Here is a 16,768-nt window from a genome sequence, read left to right on the forward strand (position 1 = left end):
TTTCTATGACTGTCAATTCAGTATGTTTGTTTACACCAGCATCACCCCAAACACATAAGTGATGTGCTGCACTATGACTTTCATGTCACTACATGATAGGAAGTTTTCAGCTCCAATGTAATTTTATGGGACTACTGTCATCTATGCAATCTTTTATTGACCAAAATGTTATGTGGTACATGACTGCATTTTAAAAATTGAATACATTTAGAAATAAGTGAGGAAAATGTTTAGAGCCTTCCAATAGATATCATGTGGTACCTTATAAATAGGGTGACCTAAATTTCAGGTTGCCTGGGATAGTCTTCCAGGTTCACAGCTCTTCCCCTGGAGTAGTACCCCTTTGACTTACAAAGGTATCTTAGTTTGGATAATATATTTATGAACACCCTCCTCATACCCAAAACAAGCTCATCTCCTAATATTCTGATTAGTTTAAGTAAGAAACAGATCCTGTCTTTGAGTGGCTTATAGCTTAGAGTAATTTTCTACTTCAGGTTTGTCTGACTCAGCTCATATTTGATGAACTTTATTTTGGAAACAAAAATTTTTTCATGTTGACTTAATACTGTATAATTTCAAAGTTAGTTCCATAAAATAAATTTGAGCTTTCATATTTGTCCTTTTTGCTGGTTTGAGATCTGAAGCAACACTTTTCAGTGTTTCAGAATGGAATTATGTTGCCTTACCATTACCCTTATTTCTAAATGTGAATTCATTTATTGAACTGGAACATTTTCTCTCAATGATATTGTTAAAAATGTTTTCTTTCATCACTTGATTTCCTTTATTTGTTAAATTTTATCTCAAAGCAGCACAAACATTGTGTATTTTAAAATGAGGCTTTATATTCATTTGAATGTTCTTTAAGAGAAATGACAGCACATATTAAATGCTTTGTGATAATGCAATGTAGCATAAGCTGGAGACAAAATAAGAGTATATGAGTGCATATAAAGGATGTCAGTATTGAAATTCCTTTTGCAGCCTGAATATATTATAACATACTATTTTATGTACCAAATCCTTGGATTTATGTGGATTACATTATGATATAAGAAGTTTGCCCTGAGTAGTTCTGGCTGTTTTAACATAATAAAATAGATATGTGGAGCTTAAAACACTGACCAGGGATAAAGTGTATCTCAAAGGCAGAAATATGGATTTGATATTTAAGGGACCAATCTGTGCTTATTAATCATAATCAAAATAAGGATACAATGTAATCTGGTGGGTGGATTTGCATCCACGACCAGTATGTTTGTAGTCTTCCAGCTACCATATCTTAACAAACAGTATCTCAGGATCCTTCCTCTTACACAATCTCCATCTGGTTGAACTATTTGCAGCTAGAAATATATACTTTCAGGTCTACGATTTGGATTACAGCTGTTTGTAATAATTGTCATGTTACATCTTTGCTTACCCAAATCCATGATCTCATTATACTACACTCTTAAGACACAGGGTGATCCTAACATATGAACCAATGATACTGGAAGTGCTCAGCAAGGAGGAACTTCAGAAATGAGCCGTAGAAATTATGGGGTGTGATCATTAATAGGAACATTATCAGATATTAAGTAAGTGGTGATAAAACAAAAAACCATGCAGACAAATCATTGTTTTAAAACCACGAAAAAAGTTGCCTGGAACTGTCTTCATTCAAAATGCTATGGAGTAAATATACCCGTGTATTGCTCTTTGTATAGTCTGTTGTCCTTTGTGCAGCATGACATTTTGGTGAATGGTGGGGATCTGAAATCAGCCAGAACTGATTTTGAATCTCTGAGGCTTTAGATAGGTTGCTATTTCTCTAACTCTCACTAGTTTCACATGTAATCAGGAGATGATAATAATAATAACAATTTTCTTATGATGTTATGCATATTTATTGAAATGATGTATACAAAGCACTTATCACAGTCATGACACTTAGTAAATATGCTATAAGTGATAGTTATAATTCTTTATGTAAGTCTTGTGCTCATGCTAAAGACAGCATTCCAGAATAATCAACGTTGCTCAAAAAATCCCTAGGAAGTCTAGAAAATTATTTTAAAATACTGCTTACCAAATTTTGAATACTTTTATTCAGGCCTTTCTGAGGGCAAAAAAAAACCCAAAAAACAAAAAACCAAACAATTAAACCCCAACTTGGGGATGGGGATATACTAAACAAAAATACATCCACTAATTAATGTTAATAAACACTGTGGGTATGGCATTCCTATAACTCCTCCTCCTCCCTGGGAGATTGTAGGAATTGCTTTGTCTGGCACGACTAAGGATCTTGCTCAGATCCAGGTGTTCTCTGTCCATTCATTTGCTAACTCTTTTCCGTATGCTACACTATGGGGTTCCAGATTAAAGTCCTGAACTTACTGCTTCCTAGATTGTGATTTTGAGCAAGATATCTACTTTTTACACCTTTTTTTTTTTTTTTCTTATGACATGGAGGTCAATATAAAGCACAACTGTGTGAAATTATCATGAAGGATTTAAGGCCTAACATATTGTAAAGAGCAAGTAGAAGTTAGCTAACTACTTGTGCTTTAATAGTCACTAACTCTGGAATCGGTTTATCACCAGCTTCAGTTGATTTTTAGTGTCTCTGAAATTGCTGAAGGTTCAGACATGAGGTAACCATTTTAATTAATTATTCCCATGAATCTATGGAGTGCTAGAATTTTAGAGGACTGCTTGCTTTTCAAATGCTGCCTGAAGCTGCTTATTAGGAGGAAGGTCCTCTGCACCCTGCATGCGCTTGCTCATTCTCTCTGTTCTCTGTGCTCTCTGATCTGTGCCGTCTCTCTGAACTGTGTTGCCAAAGTGGGAGTTTTTTTTTTCAGCTCCAGCTTTAAGTAGGAAAAGAGTTGCTTCTAGGTCATATATGATCTCAGAATGATTCCTTGGCTGTACAGAGAAATTCTGGACTGTAAGTTACTTTCTACAGCTACAGTTTTGAAGAACCACCCTAGTGGCAGCGCCTTAGGAATTTGCTGTCTATTTCAATTCACCATTATAAGGAATTATCACGTAGACTATCTACATTGAAGTAACAAATGGACTTCAATAATAATTTTATATATCTTTTATGATTTCAAATTATATTCTAAATTTTCTGGTTTGTAAGATTCATTTATTCATTTCACTCATTCAGCAAATATTTATTAAGTACCTTCCATATGCTATATACTATTTTAGGTATTAGAGGTTCATTATGGAACATAGTTGGAGTATGTTAAGTGTGGAAGTTTTAATTTTGAATATTGGCCCAGAGATAACATTTGAGTAAAGGTAAAATAGCAAGCCAGTTGATATTTTGGGAAAGAGCATTTCAGGCAGGGGAAAAGCAAGTGCAAAGATCTGGAAACAGAAGTGTGTCTGAAGTCTTCATGGAGTTGCAGGCTGAGCAAGAAGACGGATATAAGATAGAAGACCAGAGAAATATCTAGGGATGAGGACAAAATGGGCACATGCCCCTAGGTCATTGTAAGAACTTTGGCTTTTACTTTGGGTTACTGTTTACAAACTCAGATTATCTCTGCAAGATAGAGATAAGGAGTACACATATGGGAAGGCTGTCCAGCTATGCAGATACCTGAATGCCTTGTTGAGAGTAACTAACTGGAAAAGGAAGTTGTAGGTGACTTTATCAGTAGATAGATTAAGGATTTGACCAAGTACAGGAATGTGGTTCAACCTCTAGCTCTTCAAAGTGTATTTTACTCAATCTTACACCAGTTATCACATGACTGAAATTCCATCCTCTCTGATTATTCTTTCTGCTTCAAAATATATTTCTTCAGAAGTACTATTATGAAAAGCAGATATGGTTGAGAACAATAGTACATTTAGCAATGACCAGATCTCTGAGATTAAGGATCTTTGACAGTAGTAAACTCTATGATAGCTAAAGTAACACCTGAAATTTGGTAAGTACAGTCATGCTCTGCATAAGGACATTTCAGACGACAATGAATTGCTTATATGATGATGGTACCATAAGATTATAAAGGAGCTGAAAAATTCCTATCACCCAGTAATGTTGCAGCCACTGAAAAGTTGTGGTGCAACATACTACTTACGTTTTTGTGGTGATGCTTGTGTAAACAAGCCTAGTGTGCTGCCAGACATATAAAATTATAACTCATACAATTAAGTATAGTATATAAGACTTACTAATGATAATAAATGGCTGTATTATCAATTTATGTATTTACTATACTATATATATATATATTTTTGAGTTGGAGTCTCGCTGTGAGCCCCAGGATGGAGTGCAATGGTGCAATCTCAGCTCGCTGCAGCCTCCGCCTCCCGGGTTCAAGCGATTCTGCTGCCCCAGCCTCTCAAGTAGCTGGGACTACAGGCATGGGCCACCACACCCAGCTATTTTTTTTCTTTTCATTTTTTTTTTTTTTTTTGCATTTGTAGTAGAGATAGGGTTTCACCATATTGGCCAGGCTGGTCTCGATCTCCTGACTTCAAGTGATCCGCCCACCTCAGCTTCCCAAAGTGCCGGGATTACAGGCGTGAGCCACCATGCCTGGCCTATATTGTACATTTTTGGTTTCTTTTAAAGATAGGGTCTTCATATGTTGCTGAATCTGGACTCAAACTTCTGGACTCAATCCTCCCACCTCAGCTGAGACTACAGGCACACACCACAGGGCCTGGCTTTCTTACTTTGCATTTTATCATTACTTTAGAGTATACTTCTTCTACTTACTAAAAAAAAAATGTAAAACCTCAGGCAGGTTCTCCAGGAGCTATTCCAGAAGACAGCGTTGTTGTTATAGGAGAAGACAGCTCCATACGTGTCATTGTCTCTGAAGACCTTCCAACTGACGAGATATGGAAGTGAAAGACAGTGATGACTGATGATCCTGACCCAGTGTAGGCCTAGGCTAATGTCTGTGTTTATGTTGTAGTTTTTAACAAAAAAGTTTAAAAAATGAAACTAAAAAAAATGTTAAATAGAAAAAAGCTTATAGAATAATGATAAAGAAAATGTTTTTGCGTAGTTGTACAATGTGTGTTATATTACTACAAGAGTCAAGATGTTATAAAAATGTAAGAAGTTTGTAAAGTTAAAAAGTTATAATAATGTTAGGTTAATTTATTATTGAAGAAAGAAAAATACTTTTTATGAATTTAGTGTAGCCTGTGTATAGTTCTTATAAAGTTTAGAGTAGTGTACAGTAATGTACCTAGGCCTTCACATTCACTCAGCCCTCATCCAATGACTCACCTGAAGTAACTTCCAGTCCTGTAAGCTCCATTTATGGTAAAAGCCCTATACAGTTGGACCATTTTTCATCTTTCTTATTGTATTTAGACTGTACTCCTTTTATGTTTAGGTACACAAATACCTACCATTGTGTTACACTTGTATATAGTATTCAATATAATAACATGCTGAACAGGTTTGTAGCCTAGAAACAATAGGCTATACCATGTAACCTAGTTGTAAGTACATCTGTAATGCTCATACAATTATCTAGGTTTGTGTAAATATACTCTATAATGATTGTACAATGAAGAAATTGCCTAATAACACATTTCTTAGAATGTCATTAAGTGATGCATTAACTGTACTTAACTATTAAGCAATCAGGTGTCAAGGTGGTCAATGACAATGGCCTTAATAGTGGTCAAGGACTATGAGCCAAACTGAAAGTAACAAGCCTTTTTTCACTTAGTTGTCACAATACAAGCAAGTGGCAAAAAGTGATGCTAGTTCCCTCATATTCCATTTTCCCCATAAAACAGTACCGGGCAAGGGTCAGATGGATGCAGCAAAAATGGGAAAACATATCTTACTGCCAGGAAGTCCAGAACTTCCTGTATCTTTATGGACCTAAAAGTAAGAGTCAGAGGTGGTGGGACTAGGAATGAATGAGTTAAAGTGAAAAAAGTACATGAGCCAAGGCTTCTTATAAAGGGATCTTAGTGGAGGCCCCTGGGAAATGCCTCTGTTACCAAACACCAGGGCTTAATTCTAGGTTCTGCTGCTTGCCACCCAATCACTGAGATGATGAGTATTGCCAAGGAAGAAGGCTTTAATCAGGTGTGGCAGCTGAGGAGATGGGAGGTCAGTCTGAAATCCACCTCCCCACTCACTAAAGCTAAGGGTTTTTATAGCAGGGAGGAAACGTAACAATGTAAGGAAACAGGAACTAGGACAAGGCAAAGAGACAATCATGATGAATAAGGGGTCCTGCATATCATTGTCTGGATGTGGTGATCTCTATGGGACTTTTGGGTCAGTTTCATTTACAGCAAGACTTTGGATAAACAAGCCTCCAAGTGGAGGTGTCTGAACTAGAAATGCATATATGCATGTGAGCATGAGTCACACAGAGAGTCCTGAGTCCTTAACTGCAGCTCCCTCCAGAAAACTGCAATGTACTCTCTGTACAATCAGTCTGGTGGCAAAGCCTGCTAACTGCCTATGGTCTACCTCAAAATATCAAATGTAGGATTTTGGCCTAGAGGCAGACTCCTCATTAACAGATATTGTTGAATGAATAAATAACCAGTAACATCTAGCTGAATGATAACAGCTATATGCTTTCTAATGATCATAATGTAAGAGAGAGAAGAGAAAGAGCAAATGGCTTCACTATGAACAAACTTCTTTATACTTTTTCTTACAAATGATCCTGAGTTGATTTTACTAGCGCCAGTTTAGATGTCCTAATTAGCTGAAAGAAAATTGTGTCAGCACAAAATAGCAGTAAAGTTATATAAAAGACTGTCAATCTATATTTTGATACTTTCTTCCATATAACTGGAACAAATTAAGATGAATCATTTAAATAAAAGTTGCCCTAAGGCAAGAACTTCAAACAGTATAAAGTGTCTCTAGTGGCATAATTTCTTTTTAAAAATCTACTAGAATTGGATTCAAGTTTTTATGTCATTATTGGTGAGACTTTATTATATCTGTAATCTACGCTTGGTAGAACTGTTTGATAAATAAATGATGGTTGCTTTAAAATAAGAGGAATATTTTTCTCGATTTCATCATCTCTATTCTACTAGTAACTATGAGATATTGAGACAGATGGAATTTAAAATTAAGACTAAGTAAAAATAATATTGAAATTACTTAGTTTAAGTAACACAGATATCCAGCTGTCCTCCGAATACTGACACATTAGCATAATCTGATATACCTCAAAGCATTTGTTTGAAAATTCAAATAGCAACAAGACTGTTAATGAATTTGTATTTTACAAATGTAATCACTCTAGCAAATTTTAGCGAAGTGTGAATTACCTAAAAAGGCTAAGTCTTGGTTCCAAAGTTCTTTAGTAACAGAATATAGATTGTTTACATAAGAAAAATAACACAATGGTTGAGAGAATTAAATATTAAAAGCTACAGTTGTGTACTCATTTCTTTGTATGTGGATTGAAATACTTAAACATATAAATTTCTGAAGGAATGTAGTCATTGGAAATAATACATATAAATCATCAGTAATAATCTTAAATTGTTTAATGTTTTCTGAATCTTGAATACATGTATAATATGTTAATATATTTAGAACATTCTGTCATTAGGGCTTTGGGTTCTTCTAGGAAGCTAAGGAAATATTATTTTAATGTTATCTTTCCTCCATATCTATATTATTTCCTTCAATTTGCTTTTAATTAAATATTTTTAATCATATTTAATTTTGTGAAAATCTGTTTAGAATCTAAATATGTGTGTGTATGTGTATATGTATCTATTCAATAAGGATAGCTTATCTAAAACTTGTTCTGCCATTTTTCTTCCTTAGCAGCTTTCCTTCTGTTTTGTTTTGCTCTCTGGTTAAGAAAGATGACTTGCATCTAAGTATCCACGATTGGTGTTATCACCAAAAAATTGTATTATTATGTACTCAGATGTCCATATTTTAAATAGGATTTAAGATGTGTATTAATTTGTTTTACTTAGAAACCCTACGATGAATATATTTTTTTCTATTCATGTAACAAAACTTATTTCTAAAGAGTTTTTAAAATAAATAACAAATGCAGAAAAAAAATATATATTTTTTCCATCATAATGATGGCAGCGGCAGCCTGTCTGGAGTGGCCACTGTGAGGACACCAGCTGCAGCAGGGAAGGTGCAGCCAGGGCTGTGCACTCCATGGAGACAGTGGGGACCAGGAACAGGTGATCCCAGTGGCAGCCCTGCACCCTACTGAGTTGGCAGAGTGGGAGCCTGCACTCTCAGGCACGGCTGCAGCCTCCCAGTTGTGACTCCAGACCTGGGCACCCCTATACTCTCTGGGCCCAGGGAGCTCCCTGCCCCTGCAGGCTCAGCAGTGCTGCTTCCTACTTCCTGGAGGAAGTAGGCACTTCCTCTCTCCCCACTCTCGGCACCTGCTCCAGTGCACAGCTAGGTTGTGGACAAGTCTGGGCACTGTCGTGACCCAGCTAGGTGTGCGTGTACTCAGGGCAGCGCTGACACGACAGCTAGTCCCCACCATCGCCTTGGCTTCCTCTGAAACTTTGGGTGCTGATAAGCTCAGGGAGGAAGGCTGGGGTAGGGGTGGTGACGGCAGGCCTGTATGTGCCCCTCAGCACAGACATCCTGGGCACCACGGATGGCATATTGATGGCAGCAGGAGACAGGTTCTTAGGTGGGAAGGGGAAGGTCCCTAGGGAACCCCCACATTCAATCCAGGGACAGCCTGAAGCCTGGGGACCAGGCTGCCAGTTTCGGGTGGAGTCCATGACCCAGAGTGAGAACTTCATTGATGCCTTCTGGGCAACCGGACGATGCTTTTTCCAGGCCCACCTATGGCTACCCATGGACCGATTAGCATGGACTTCCTCCATTCTGAGCACATAAAAAAACCTGACTCAGCCAGACTCACACACTTGTGGGGACAACCTGCCTGCAGAAAGAAGCTATCAACTTCAGTTCTCCTGAGAGCTATTCCATTGCTCAATAAAGCTCCTCTCCACCTTGCTCACCCTTCAGTTGTCAGAGTAACATCACTCTTCCTGGAGGTGGGACAAGACCACACGGTAGGAGCAAAAGGAACTGTAACACATTTCTGGCAGACTCACTGAGCTACAGGCAGTGACACACTCCTGGACTGTGGGAGTGAAGAGTGGCAACCCTTCTGGGGGTCCGGACTTTGGGGTTCCCTAAGCCAGAACTGCTGTAACACTATAGCATTCTAGCCCTCTGTTGGCACTGGGTGGCTGCCCCATGTAATGGGAAGTAGTGGTGGGACTGGACCAGGCCAGGTGCTGCTGGCCAGAGCAGAGTGGCAGGACTGAAGGAGCTGTAACACAAACGAGCTGAAACATGCCCCCCTGCTCTCTACACTGTGGGTGGCGAGAAGGAGAGAAGAGATGTAGCCCTTTTGCAGGTCCAGACCTTAGGTTTCCTGAGTCTGGGCTGTGACATGCTGTAACACCCTCTTTGGGGTTCTGTGGTTCCTGGCATCTCTAAGCTTTGGGTGCCACCACATTCCCCAGCGCCCACAGTGGAAGCCACTTGTGGTACGCCTGGTCCAGCTGCAGCCTTGCGCGGAGGCAGCACCTGTGCCAGCATCTGGAGCTGCCCACTCTGCTGCAGCTGGTATGCCTGGTTGTGCACACTGGCTGGACCTTGCACTTGCTTACTCACACACCCCTTGCTGCTCCACACCTGGCTCACTCTTGGCAGGTATGGGATGCATGTAGTGCTAGCTGAGTGCAGCCTGCTGGGCTGAGTGAGAAGAATGAGCCCAGCAGGCTTGAGCAAAACTCAAGCAGAGGAGCAGCTGGCCACAGAGGTTTCCAGGTAGTGAAGCAACACCCTAAGGATCCTGTGACAGTAATGGTACTTGATGGAAACTTTTCTTTGATAAACTTAGTGTGAAGTTTTTAAAGTCACTGCTACCTCCCCTTTCCTCCATGATTTTGGTGGAATAAAAATAAATAAGGACAGAAAAATAAGACTTTATTTTTAACAAAACTGTAGAAGAGTCACTGCCAAATAGAATAAAATATAAGTGGAATTGAGGGAAGATACTTAGGATTTAAACCATTACAGATGCTTGTATGTTTGTGGCTTTTCCCCCCTGAGTTTTCTATTCTGTTGCATTGGCCTGTATATCTGTTTTTGTACCAATGCCATGTTGTTTTGGTTACTGTAGACTTATATTATAGTTTGAAGTCTGGTAATGTGATGATTGCAGCTTTGCTCTCTTTGCTTAGGATTGTTTTGATTATTTGGACTACTTTTTGATTCCATATGAATTTTAGAATAGGTTTTTCTAATTCTGTGAAGAATGGCATTGGTAGTTTGATAGAAACAGCATTGAATCTGTAGATTGCTTTGGGCAGTATGACCATTTTAATGATATTGATCCTGTAATCCATAAGTATGGAATGTTTTTCCATTTATTTTTGTCATTTCTGTTTTCTTTCAGCAGTGTTTTATAGTTCTTCTCATAGAGGATTCACCATCTTGGTTAGCTGTATTCCTAAGTATATCATTTCCTTTGTGGCTATTGAAAATGGGATTGTGGTCTCGATTTAACTGTTAACTAGGATATTATTGCTGTATAGAAATACTACTGTTTTTTTTTTATTTTTATTTTTTTATTTTTTTTTATTTTTAGTAGAGACGGGGTTTCACTGTGTTAGCCAGGATGGTCTCGATCTCCTGACCTCGTGATCCACCCGCCTCGGCCTCCCAGAGTGCTGGGATTACAGGCGTGAGCCACCGCGCCCGGCCTAATACTACTGATTTTCGTACACTGATTTTATAGCCTGAAACTTTACTGACGTCGTTTATCAGTTCTAGTAACCTTTAGGCAGAGTCTTTAGGGTTTTCTGGGTATGGAATTAGATTGTCAGTGAAGAGAGATAGTTTGACTTCTTCTTTTCCTATTTGTATGCCTTTTCTTTCTTTCTCTTGCCTGATGGCTCTGGCTAGGGCTTCTAGTACCATTTTTAATAGGAGTGGTGATGATGGCATCCTTGTCTTGTTCCAGTTCTCAAGAGAAATGCTTCCAGCTTTTGCCCATTCAGTATGATGTTGCCTGTGGGTTTGTCACAGATGACTCTTATTATTTTAAAGTATGCTCCTTTGATGCCTAGTCTGTTGAGGGTTTTATCATGAAGTAATGTTGGATTTTATCAAAATATTTTTCTGTGTCTATTGAGATGTTCAAATAGTTTTTGCTTTTAATTCTGTTTATGTGGTGAATCACATTTATTGATTTGCAGATGTTGAACCAGTCTTGTATCCCAGGAATAAAGCCTACATTACAGATTTTAAAAAAGCCACAGATTACTCCCAAATTAGGTGGCATGCCCTAGGAGGAATAAACCTGTGATTTCTTCTTTGTAAAGTGAGGCCAATTGGAACATAAAGGCTCCAAGTAAGTCCCTGTATGCACATGACCCCAGAGTGACAAGGTGGTATGGTTTAGCTGTGTCACGATCCAAATCTCACCTTGAATTGTAATGATCCCCATGTTTCACGGGTGGGGCCAGGTGGAGATAACTGAATCATGAGGTACTTTCCCCCATACTCTTTTCATAACAGTGAGTTCTCACAAGATCTGATGGTTTTATAAGGGGTTTCCCCACTTCAATCAGCACTCATTCTCTCTCCTACCGCCATTTGAAGAGGTGCCTTTTGCTGTGATTGTAAGTTTCCTGAGGCTTCCACAGCCATGTGGAACTGTGAGTTAATTAAAACTCTTTCCTTTAAAAATTGCCCAGTCTTGGAGAGCATTTTATAGCAGTGTGAGAACAGACTAGTAAAGTGGTACTGCAGGGAGTGGATACCCATAAAGATACCCAAAAATGTGGAAGCAGCTTTGGAACTGGGTAACAGCCAGAGGTTCAAACAGTTTGGAGGGCTCAGAAGAAGACAGGAAAATGTGGCATAGTTTGGAACTTCATGGAGACTTGGAGGGCTATGAAGACAAGAAAATGTGAGAAACTGTGGAACTTCTTAGAGACTTGTTGAATGGTTTTGAATAAAATGCTGATAATGATATGGATAATGAAGTCCAGGCTGAGGTGGTCCCAGATGGAGATGAAGAAGTTCTTGGGAACTGGAATAAAGCTGATTTTTTTGCTATGCTCTAGCAAAGAGACTGGCAGCATTTTGCCCCAGCTTTAGAGAACCATGGAAGTTTGAACTTGAGAGAGATCATTTAGGGTATTTGGCAGAAGTGATTTCTAAGTCGCAAAGCTTGCAAGAGGAAGCAGAAGATGAAAGTTTAAAAAAATTTGCAGCCTAACGCTGCAGTAGAAAAGAAAAACCAATTTTCTGAGGAGAAATTCAAGCCAGCTGCAGAAATTAGAGTAAGGAGCAGCCAAGACAATGGGGAAAATGTCTTCAGGACATGTCTGAGACTTTCCTGGCAGCCCCTCCCATCACAAGCCTGGAGGCCTAGAAAAGAAAAATTGTTTCCTAGACTTGGTCCAGGGACCCTTTCTGTGTGCAGCCTCAGGAATTGGTGCCCTGTATCCCAGTCACTCCAGCCTTGGTTAAAAGAGGCCAAGGTACAGCTCAGGCCATTGTTTCAGAGGGTGCAAGCCCAAAACCTTGGAGGTTTACATGTGGTTTGGGCCTGTAGGTGGTCAGAAGTCAGGAACTGAGGTTTTGGAACCTCTGCATAGATTTCAGAAGATGTATGAAAACACTTATATTTCCAGGCAGAAGTCCGCTGCAGGGACAGAGCCCCATGGAGAACTTCTGCTAGGGAAATGTGGAAGTAAATATAGAGTTGGAACCCCGACACAGTTTCCATTGGGGCACTGCCTAGTGAAGCTGTGAGAAGAGGTCCACCATCCTCCAAACCCCAGAATGGTCGACTCACCGACAGCTTGTACCATGCACCTAGAAAAGCCACAAACACTAAACACCAGCCTGCAAAAGCAGCAGGAGTGGGGCTTTACCCTGTAAAGCCTCCGGGGTGGAGCTGTCCAAAGTTGTTGGAGTCTACCTCTTGCATCAGCGTGACCTGGACGTGAGACATGGAGTCAACGGAGATCATTTTGGAACTTTAACATTTAATGGCTGCCCAGCCATATTTCAGACTTGCATGGGACGTGTAGCCCCTTTATTTTGGCTAATTTCTCTCATTTGGAATGGGAACATTTATCCAATGCCTATACTCCAATTATATCTTAGAAGTAACTAATATCCTTTTGATTTTACGGGCTCCTAGTTGGAAGGGACTTACCTTGTCTCAGATGGGACTTTGGACTTGGACTTTTGGATTAATGCTGGAATGAATTAAAACTTTTGGGGGTCTGTTGGAAAGGCATGATTGTTTTTCGAAATGTGACACCATGAGATTTGGGAAGGCCCAGGGGCACAATGATATAATTTGGTTCTGTGTCCTCACCCAAATTTCACCTTGAATTGTAATAATCCTCAAGCATCAAGGGTGGGACCAGGTGGAGATAATGGAATCACAGGGCCATTTCCTCCATACTGTTCTCATGATACTGAGCGAGTTATCATGAAATCTGATGGTTTTATAAGGGGTTCCCCCTTCTCTCGGCACTCATTCTCTCTCCTGCCACCCTGTGAAGAGCTGGCTTCTGCAATGATTTTAAGTTTCCTGAGGCCTCTCCAGCCGTGAGGAACTGAGTCAATTAAAACTCTTTCCTTTATAAATTACCCAGTCTTGGGTGTTTCTTCATAGCACCATGAGAACAGACTAACACACAAGGGAAATGGGGTAAGATGAAGAATATCATGGACACATTATCTTCGCCTGAAGAGTGTCATCACTGTGACAGGGCAGAGGGGTATTGTTAGTGGATATTACATCAAAAACTAATCTCTGGCAACTAAGGAAAAATTTAAAAACCAGCAAATGGCACATAACACATTTTGGCTGTCCCACTAACAGTCAAAACTATCTTCCATTCCTTGAGCAGAGATACACCTGTACCATAGAATGATAGTAAGTTAGTGCAACAGACTCAACTTCTCTATGCGTGTCTCTTCAGCTCAATGCCCTGGCTCACAATAAAGTACTATTGTTAAGTAGAACAGTGGCTTAGAAATAAAATCTCTCATTCCAAGATGAGTAGTAATTAGAAATGACAGTGTGTGATATCTGCAAATAAATTACAAGAAAATATGAGCAAAGAAATACCACAAATACATAAAGCAAATTTTAAACATCACAAAGAATACTAAACAGAAGAAATTATAGAGAAACATGTTTTTCTTTAAAATCAGTTACATACAATGTGACATATATAATGGAAAGAAGCTAAAATAATAGTTAATTGGCTTCAAAGAAGACACAATGAGAAAACAGCAGGACAGAGGTGGGTGGCATAGCTCAGGGATAAAATGGAAGAGAAAAATAAAATTATTTTAAAAATTAAGAAAGGTCTTTATGTAAAGACAGATACTACTAAAAAGTCGGTTATTAGAGAACAGGTTGAATATATCTCAAACAAAATGAAATTAAATATTGAAATGTATGATTATTTGCATAGGAAATCTAGAAAGTAACAAAAATAAATTTAACAGTGTTTCTGTGGCGGCTAAACAATTTGGGGGTCTTGAGGTTGTACATTTAATTATGTACTTTTATTTTCTCTTATTATAGTCTAGTTTTTACCACTTTATAGCTTTTTAAAATATAAATCAGCTACTGTCTGCATACTCCATTATGTTATAGTATATTAAACTATCTAACAGACACCTTTTAGGTGACATTTATGGCAATTAGATTTGTATTTTATTAATGGATCTTTGCTTTATATAGAATGTTTCATTAAGACAACACTGCACAATCATTGATAATACTTAAAATAACATGATCAGAATTAAATGGAGATGGAAAATGTACAAGGGTAGAAGAGAGTTTATAGAACATAAGAAAGAAAATAAATACAATGGGGCCAGGCACAGTGGCTCACGCCTATAATCTCAACACTTTGGGAGGCCGAAGTGGGTGGATCACGAGGTCAGGAGTTCAAGACCAGCCTGGTCAACATAGTGAAACCCTGTATCTACTAAAAATACAACAAAACAAAACAAAACACAGCTGGGTGTGGTGACACATGCCTGTAGTCCCAGCTACTTGGGAGACTGAGGCAAGGGAATCACTCAAACCCGGGAGGCAGAGGTTGCAGTGAGCCAAGACTGCACCATTGCACTCCAGCCTGAGCAACAGAGCAAGACTCTGTCTCAAAATAAATAAATAGATAAATGCAATGAAAAGTCATATTTCAAATGATCAGAGACCATTGCTATTAACAGTAAATGTGGCCAGATGAAATATATTTTTCTAGTCCCCAAAGAATGGTGGACCAGCTAAACCTTTCTATGCGATAAACACACACAACATTTTGGTCATGGACTGGGTCTTGTAATTTGTATCAGAGTCCCAATTTTCTTTGCATAATGCCATTCTCTCTCTTCGCTCTACTGTTCCTACCATATCTTTCTTTGTCAGTTCCATTGGTACAGGACAATGTTCACATGATATAAGCAAGTTAATTGAAATGAGAACATCGCTTTAACCAATATGTATAAGCTATATGATAATAAAGGACAGTGTGCTACCCTTTGATAGAGAAGACAGGGCCAATTCTGCAAACCCAGAGAGTTATGGGGGATCTAGGGATTCAGGATGTGTTATTCTGTAGATGCACATCATCCTTTTACAAGTCACAGTGTACAGCTCCCCTGAACGGCCTTCATCATTGCAGAGCTGACTTTCAAGGACTGAGAATTCAACCTTCTCTAGAACTCCAGTACCCTTATAATTAAGTTCTGAGCTGGATCTTACACATAACTAACTTTTTGGCTTAAGATGATGAAAGTCCCTTTATATACCGCCTTTAAGTCTTTGGATTCACATTTGGCCTTAAACAGGTGATTAATCACCTTTAGCCTTCATTGTCTTTATTCAAAGTTTCTATGAACCCCTAAAGTAGTCATCCAATTGTCTAGTTAGTATGACTATTGCTTTTTCCAAACTTCCCAAATGACTTGAGATTGCATTCACCTGTACATTCTATCACTCCCCTATCCCAACCCACTTAACTACTGGTGAAAGTTTTAACAGTTACACGTCTACTGCATGCAGAGTACCTACCTCACTCACTCCTGGTGATAGGCCCTCTTTGCCAACCGGCCAGCAGGGAATCGAGTTCCAGAATCGTTTTAGAGCCTACTTTTTTGAACTGCTCCTAGCATTAACTGTCATATGTGAGGTTACCCAGGCAACAGACTCTCAGATGCAGATTGTTTTGCCCTTGATTTATTGGAGAATGCTTTCTTGGGATCAACACCTACAAGGGAGTAAGGGAATCCGGTTTGTGTAAAGGGATATTTGAATTGATATGCAATTGCAACAGAGGTCCCAGTTAATTCCATGGAAACTAAACTGGCAAAGATATCCCAAGTTGAAGTCAATAGGTGGAACTTTGTAGCCCTCCTCCCAATTGATTTTCCTGCAGAAAAGAGGCCTAAACTTGCACCAGACACCTTCCTTTGACCTAGGGCATTCACTAGGGAGAGGTCCATATGTGAGCAGTTAGCGGCTGTAGCTGGGAGGAAGGAATACTTAGCTTACAGAGGGGATATCTGGCAGTGGAGCACAGCATCTAATAAAGATGAATAATTAAAATGCCACTCTCTTCTTGAAGTATTCCTCGTCCTACATAGATAACATAATGCCCATCCAGTTGTGTGTGCGCCACTATTTCTCATTCATTTGATTCATTTGTATTATAAATGAATGCTTATATATCTGCTCAA

The 16,768-nt window shown here is 39.1% G+C and overlaps 1 long non-coding RNA gene across 1 annotated transcript in view; it reads right to left on the reverse strand.

Moving 5' to 3' along the window:
* Positions 1–16,179, reverse strand: part of LOC103885361 — a 28,210-nt gene extending 12,031 nt beyond the window's left edge. Inside the window, exon 1 of the long non-coding RNA XR_004183808.1 lies at positions 16,104–16,179. This is a non-coding gene — a long non-coding RNA (uncharacterized LOC103885361). The remainder of the gene's footprint in view (positions 1–16,103) is intronic.
* Positions 16,180–16,768: the final 589 nt, after the last annotated feature.

The sequence above is a fragment of the Papio anubis genome, chromosome 5 (genome assembly GCF_008728515.1).
Source record: "Papio anubis isolate 15944 chromosome 5, Panubis1.0, whole genome shotgun sequence".
NCBI lineage: Eukaryota > Metazoa > Chordata > Mammalia > Primates > Cercopithecidae > Papio > Papio anubis.